Source organism: Prionailurus bengalensis, chromosome X, assembly GCF_016509475.1.
Source record: "Prionailurus bengalensis isolate Pbe53 chromosome X, Fcat_Pben_1.1_paternal_pri, whole genome shotgun sequence".
Taxonomy (NCBI): Eukaryota; Metazoa; Chordata; class Mammalia; order Carnivora; family Felidae; genus Prionailurus; species Prionailurus bengalensis.
The window spans coordinates 58,955,140-58,963,415 of NC_057361.1; the positions used below are offsets into that span (position 1 = coordinate 58,955,140).

Below are 8,276 nucleotides of genomic sequence, written 5' to 3' on the forward strand. Positions count from 1 at the left end.
AATACCTGGCGGTGCTCTGGTGGGAAGGGCAAATCCCCAGGAAAAGAGTGGGGTTGGGGAGGATCTCTGGCCACTGCTGGAAGGACATTTGGTAGAGACTGTTGAAGCCACCTAGTCCCAGCAGACCTCAGAAAATGGCCACATTCGCTGGTGCTGGAACAAGGTTGTTAAGGGTGAAGCCTGGTGCCAGATGTGTGTTGTGATCTTCCATAATCCCTGAAACGCTGCTGCTACACTGTCTCGCGAACTTTTTCTGGGGCAGGCTGGCACCTGGCCGTAGTCTCGGGGCACTAGCAGCAGCAAGGTCCAGCAAGCGTTCCTGGGTGCAGCCGGCATTTGGCCATTGCTCATTCGGCCATTGCTCTGTGAGACCCTCCCGTAGAAGGGTGGAACAGGTCAAAGCCACAGTCCTTCAGAAGTAAGGGGTCAGGGAAAACAGCTGCATCTGAGACAAAACTCAGGAGAGAGATACTGCCAGGGGCCTGGTCACGGAGAGCGAAAAAGCAGGAAGTGGACGAGAGCTGAAGACAGAGGACGGGTGCGCAATTGCTGATCTGAGAGAACAGATGGGGTAGCTGGGTGGCACTATTTTTACCACTCCTGTGCATGTGCATATGCACCTACAAGCACCACAACACTCCACCTCAGTAGGCTAGCAGCGACATCTAGTGGAGAGCGGAGCCATTACACTGAGCCCTGCCCAACTGAGCCAACCTCGCTCTTCAAGAACACAAGTCTCACCGCTGGCTTACTTTATAGACTATAAAGCTCTACATAGACTGACTTCTAGGGGAAAATGAAGTAATTTCAGTCTTACTTCAGTCTGTTAGCAGGTCTATTCAATTTTCTTTCTTTCTTTTTCTTTTCTCTTTTACACTTCTTTGAAAGAGAAAAAAATCATTTTTATTTTCAATTTTTATTAAAAATATTTTTCTTTAATTTTTATTACTATATGTTTTACTTTTGTGTAAGTTTTTTCAAATTATATTTTACTTCCATCATTTTATTTTAGTCTACTTCAGTGTATTCACCTTTTCAAATTTTCAAACAATTTTTTTTCTTTTTCTTTTTCTTTTTTTTCTCTTTTTCTTTTTTCTTTTTCTTGAATGCAGAAAGAGAAAAACCTCATTTTTACCTTCAACTTCTATTAAAAATATTTTTCTTTAATTTTTTTACTATTTTTTTGCTTTTATGTAAGTTTTTTCCAATTCTATTTCACTTCCATCATTTTATTTTTGTCTACTACAGTGTGTTCACTTTTTCAAATTTTCAAATGATTTCCTTTTTTTGTTTTTTGTTTTTTCTCTTTTTTCTCTTTTTCATTTCTTTTCTTTTTATTTAATATAGAAAAAGAAAAAATTCATTTTTATTTTTAATTTTTCATAAAAATATTTTTCTTTAATTTTTTCTACTATATTCTTTACTTCTGTGTACATTTTTTCAAATTCTATTTTATCTCCATCATCTCATTTTAGTCTACTTCAGTGTATTCATTTTTTCAAATTCTCAAATGATTTCCTTTTTTTTCTTTTCCCCCCCTTTTTTTCCTCTAATCTGTCAAACCACTTTCAACACCCAGACCAAAACACACCTAGTATCTAGCATCATTTATTCTATTTGTGTGTGTGTTTTTAATTTTAATATTTTTTAATTTTAATATTTTAAATTTTAATTTTTCTACCTCATTAATTCCTTTTCTCCCTTCAAAATGACAAAACAAAGGAATTCACCCTAAAAGAAAGAGCACAAAGAAACGACAGCCAGGATTTAACCAACACAGATACAAGCAAGATGTCTGAACCAGAATTTAGAATCACGATAATAAGAATACTAGCTGGAGTCAAAAATAGATTAGAATCCCTTTCTGCAGAGATAAAAGAAGTAAAAACTAGCCAGAATGAAATTAAAAATGCTATAACTGAGCTGCAATCATGGATGGATGCAGCAGCAGCAAGGATGGATGAGGCAGAACAGAGAATCAGCGATATAGAGGACAAACTTATAGAGAATAATGAAGCAGAAAAAAAGAGGGAGATTAAGGCAAAAGAGCACAATTTAAGAATTAGAGAAATCAGTGACTCATTAAAAAGGAATAACATCAGAATCATAGGGGTCCCAGAAGGGGAAGAGAGAGAAATAGGTAGAAGGGTTATGTGAGCAAATCATAGAGGAAAACTTTCCTAACTTGGGGAAAGACACAGACATCAAAATCCAGGAAGCACAGAGGACCCCCATTACATTCAACAAAACCCGACCATCAACAAGGCATATCATAGTCAAATTCACAAAATACTCGGGCAAAGAGAGAACCATGAAAGCAGTAAGGGAAAAAAAGTCCCTAACCTACAAGGGAAGACAGATCAGGTTTGCAGCAGACCTATCCACAGAAACCTGGCAGGCCAGAAAGGAGTGGCTGGAGGGGTAGGCAAACTATAGCCCGCAGTCTAAATATGGCCTGGTGTCAGTTTTTGTATGGTCTTTCTATTAACAATGGTGTTTACATTTTTAAATGGTTGGAAAAAATTACAAGAAGAATAGTATTTTGCGAAATATCTGTCTTAGTGTCCATAAATAAAGTGTTATTAAAGCCACCCTCATTCATTAATATATTGTCTATGGATGTGTTCATGCCACAATCACAGAACGGAGTAATTGAAACTACATATGGCCTGCAAAGTCTAAATTATTTACTACTGGGCCCTTTACATAAAAAAAGTATCTAGCCCTTTCTCTGTAGCCATGCTGTCTGCTAATACTTTTTGTAATTTTTTTTAATGTTTATTCATCTTTTGAGAGGGAGAGAGAGAGAGAGAGAGAGCACAAGTAGGGCAGGGGCAGAGAGAGAGGGAGAGAGAGAGAATCCCAAGCAGGCTCCACGCAGTCAGCATGGAGCCCAATGTGGGACTCAAACTCACCAACCATGAGATTATGACCTGAGCTGAAGTCGGACGCTTAACCAAGCCACCCAGGTGCCCCTGTCTGCTAATACTTTTTGTGATGACGGAGATGTTCTGTGTCTATATGGTACAACTTGATAGCCACTAACCATGTGAGGCTATTGAACACTTGAAATGTAGCTAATGTTACTGAGGAACTGGTGAATTTTAAATTCTATTTTCATTAATTTAAATTTAAGGAGCTACATGTGGCTAGTGGCTACTATATCAGACACTGCAGCTCTAAAATGTTCTATTGTATGAACATGCCATAATTTAATTTGCCCATTTTACTGTTGATGGGCAATTGGTTGTTTACAGTTTGTAAGTATTGTAAATGAGACTCTTATAACTCTTCTTGCCCATATCTTTGTTTCCCCATATCTGTGACTTTTTGTGAATATGACACTCTGATGTAACTGGAATAGCATGTGAGAATTCCACTACTTCTACATCCTCACCAACTAGGCAGTGTCAGTCGGCTTTTTTTTTTTTTTTTTTTTTTTTTTTTTGCTATTCTGGTGGATATAGAGCTGTATCATGTTGGGGTTTACATTTGCATTTTCTGGTTCCTAATGAGGCTGAGAGCTTTTTCATATATTGATGATTTCCATGCCAGGACCTAGAACACTTTGATTCTGTGTACCACCCCTCCTGACTTGCATGCTAGTGTTATGTATTTCAACTTTATTCATATATTTACACTGCCTAAGACATTAGTAGTAGTAGTAGTCTTTTTTATTTCTCTCCTCCTCTCCTTATTTACTCTTTTTCATTTTCTTCATTCCTGAATCTGACCTCTTATCTAGGATCATTTTCCTTATGCCTAAAGAAAAACCTTTAGCATTTCCTTTAGTGCTGGTCTACTTATGGTGAATTCTCTCATGTTTTGCCTGTCTGAATATGTTGACATTCAACTTAATTGTTTAAGGGTGTTCTTTCTGGGTATAGAATTATAGGTTGGCATTTATTGTCTTTCAGCACTTTGACAGTATTATTCCACTCTCTTCTGGATTGTATTTTTTTCTGAGAATTCAGATATTACTTTAATTATTTCTGCTTTGAAGTTATACTCTTTTTCTCTGGATTTTTTTTTAAACTAAAAAATTTAACATCTGTTAAAATATACAAATCATAAAATTTACTATCGGAACAATTTTTAAGTATACAGTTAAGTAGTGTTAAGCACATTCACGTTGTGCAATCAATATCCAGAACTGTTTTTATTTTGAAAACTGAATGTCTGTATGTATTAAACATTTCCCCTCATTCCCTGGCAAGCAACCTTCTATTTTCTGTGTCTATGAATTTGGCTATTCTCAGTACCTCAGAGTGTAATCATGCAGTAGTTGTCTTGTTTTGACTGGCTTATTTCACTCAACATAATGTCCTCAAGGTTTAACCATGGTGTCACATGTGTCAGAATTCTCTTCCTTTTTAAGGCTGAATAATATTCCATTGTATGGAAATACAGTATTTTTTAATACATTTATCCATCAATGAATACTTGTGTTGCTTCTAACTTTTGGCAATTGTGATTAATGCTGCTACATAGTTTTATAAATATCTCTTTGAGTGGCACCTGGGTGGCTCAGTCGGTTGAGTGTCTGACTTCAACTAGGTCATAATCTCATAGTTCCTGGGTTTGAGCCACACGTCGGGCTTTGTGCTGCCAGCTTGGAACCTGGAGCCTGCTCAAATTCTGTGTCTCCCTCTCTCTCTGCCCCTCCCCCCTCACGTTCTGTCTCTCTCTCTCTCAAAAAATAAATAAAGTATAAAATAAATAAATAAATAAATAAATAAATATCTGTTTGAGACCCTGCTTTCAATTGTGTTGGGGTTATACCCAGAAGTGGAATTGTTGGATCATATGGTACTTCTATTTTTAATGTTTTGAAAAACTACAATACTGTTTCTCTGTATGTTTTTAGGAATTTATCTTTTTCATCTTTTTTATTTCTAGCAGTTTCATTATAAAGTGCCTAGATTTGTTTTTCTTTTGATTTATATTGCTTGAACTCTAGGGATTTTTGAACTTATGTTGGATATCTTTTATCAATTTTAGAAATTTATTTCTATAAACACTGCTTCTACCCCATCATTTCTCCTTTTGGGAATCCAATTACACATATGTTATACTTTCTCACTGTATCCCTTTGTCTTTTACAATTTCTTCTGTGTCTTCCATATTTATGTCCCTTTGAGTTTCATTCTGGATATTTTTCTATCTTTGAGTTTAATGATTCTTTCCAATGCTGTATAAGATTCTCAAACTTGTCATTTATTTCTTGGATGTATTAATCATACAAAAATATTTTTGCTTTTTGGAAACATGTTTATGATACGGTATTGAATAAAAAAATGTGCTTTACAAAGCCTTTTTTTTAGAGATTAAAAAACCTTATAACACACTGCTAACATCATATTCATGGTGAAACACTAGAAGCTTTCCCCCTAAGATCAAGAACAAGATAAGAATGCCCACTTTAACCACTGCTATTTAACTTCATATTGTAAATTCTAGCCAGAATAATTAGGTGGAAGAATAAATAAAAAATATACAAATTGGAAAAGAAGAAGTACAATTTTCTCTATTCCCAGATGACATGACGCTATATAAAGAAAATCACAAAGAATCTATTTAAAGCTGCTAGAGCTAATAAATTCAGGAAAGATACAAGACATAAAATAAACAATCAAAAACCAGTTGTGTTTCTCACTGAAAACTATAGAAAGCTTATGAAAGAAATTGAAGAAGACACAAAAAAATGGAAAAATATTCCATGCTCTTGGAGTGGAAGAACAAATATTGTTAAAATGTCAATACTAACCAAAGCAATCTACATATTCGATGCAATCCTTATCAAAATAACACCAGCATTCTTCACAGAGCTAGAAAAAACAATCCTAAAATTTTTATGGAACCAGAAAAGACCCCAAATAGCCAAAGCAATCTTAAAAAAGAAAACCAAAGCTGGAGGCATTCCAATCTCAGACAGCAAGATATATTACAAAGCTGTAATCATCAAGAAAGTATGGTACTGGCACAAAAACAGACACTTAGATCAATGGAACAGAACAGAAAACCCAGAAATGGACCAAAAAACATATGTCCAACTAATCTTTGAGAAATAAGGAAAGAATATCCAATGGAATAAAGACAGTCTCTTCAGCAAACGGTGCTGGGAAACCTGGACAATGACATGCATAAAAATGAACCTAGTCCACTTTCTTACACCATACACAAAAATAAACTCAAAGTGGATGAAACACCTAAACATAAGACAAGAAGACTTCAAAATCCTAGAGGAGAAAGTAGGCAAAAACCTCTTTGAACTTGGCCACAGCAACTTCTTACTCAACACATCTCCAGAGGCAAGGGAAAAAAAGCAAAAATGAACTATTGGGACCTCATCAAAATAAAAAGCTTCTGCACAGCGAAGGAAACAATCAGCAAAACTAAAAGGCAACCAACAGAATGGGAGAAGATATTTACAAATGACATATCAGATAAAGGGTTAGTTTCCAAAATCTATAAAGAACCTATGAAACTCAACACCCAAAAAACAAATAATCCAGTGAAAAAATGGGCAAAAGACATGAATAGACACTTCTCCAAAGAAGACATCCAGATGGCCAACTGACACATAAAACAATGCTCCACATCACTCATCGTCAGGGAAAGACAAATCAAAACCACAATGAGATACCACCTCACACCTGTCAGAATGGCTAACATTAACAACTCAGGCAACAACAGATATTGGCAAGGATGTGGAGAAAGAGGATCTCTTTTGCACTGCTGGTGGGAATGCAAACTGGTGTAGTCACTCTAGAAAACAGTATGGAGGTTCCTCAAAATATTAAAAATAGAACTACCCTATGACCCAGTAATTGCACTACTAGGTATTTATCCAGGGGATACAGATGTGCTGCTTTGAAGGGGCACATGCACCCCAATGTTTATAGCAGCACTATTGACACTAGCCAAAGTATGGAAAGAGCCCAGATGTTAATCAATGAGTGAATGGATAAAGAAGACACACACACACACACACACACACACTGGAGTATTACTTGGCAATCAAAAAGAATAAAATCTTGCCATTTGCAACTACATGGATGGAACTAGAGGGATTTATGCTAAGCGAAATTAGTCAGTCAGAGAAAGTCAGTCAGTCATACCATGTGACTTCATTCATATGAGGAATTTAAGATACAAAACAGATGAACATAAGGGAATGGAAGCAAAAATAATATAAAAACAGGTCGGGGGACAAAATAGAAGAGACTCTTAAATATAGAGAACAAACAGAGGGTTGCTGGAGGGGTTGTGGGAGGGGGGAGATGGGCTAAATGGGTAAGGGGCATTAAGGAATCTACTCCTGAAATCATTGTTGCACTATATGCTAACTAACTTGGATGTAAATTTAAAAATTAATTGATTTATAAAACAAACAAACAAACAAACAAACAAAAGTTGTGTTTCTATACCAGCAATGAAAAATCCAAAAGAGAAATTAAGAAAACAATTCCATTTATAATAGCATGCAATAGAATAAAAGATCTAGGAACAACTTAACAAATGAGGTTAAATACTTATACACTGAAAACTATAAAATATTCCTGAAATAAATTATGACCCAAAGAAATAGAAACACATCCCATGTTCATGGGTTAGCAGACTTAATATTGTTAAGATGCCAGTATGATCTAAAGCATCTGCAGATTGAATGCAATCTTTATCAAAATGGATTTTAAAAAATGCTATCAAAAAAATGACTTTTGTAGAAATGTAGAAATGGAAAAGCCAATCCTCAAATTCATATGGAATTGCAAAGGACTCCAAATAACCAAAACAATCTTTAAAAGGAAATAAAGTTGGACGACTCAGTTTCTCATTCCAAAGTTTATTACAAAGCTATAGTAATTAAAGCAATGTAATCTTGGCATAAAGATAGATATATAGATACTTACCTGGCAGGGGAGATACCAATATCACGAAAGGGGTTTTCCCAGGGCGAGGCTTATCCATTGTACTCTGGATGTGCTGACCCCAGTGATTTCCCCAAATGTGGGAAACTGGACTACATAATTTGTGGTAGTGGGTGACTGCGTTTGCACTTTCCCCTAAAGAAAAAAAAAGATAGACATATAGACAAATAGAATTGAGAGTACAGATATAAACTGAAATACCTATGATCAATTGATTTTCAACAAGGGGGTAAAGACTGTTCAATGGGAGAAAGAAGACTCTTTAACAGATGGCAATGGGAAAACTAGATATTTAGATGCAAAAGAATGAAGATTGACCTCATACCATTTACAAAAATTAACTCC

The 8,276-nt window shown here is 35.7% G+C and overlaps 1 non-coding gene across 1 annotated transcript; it reads left to right on the forward strand.

Moving 5' to 3' along the window:
* Positions 1–7,905: 7,905 nt before the first annotated feature.
* On the forward strand, positions 7,906–8,069 carry LOC122478146. Its single transcript, XR_006295896.1, has one exon. It is a non-coding gene; the product is annotated as a U1 spliceosomal RNA (small nuclear RNA).
* The last annotated feature ends 207 nt before the right edge of the window (positions 8,070–8,276 follow it).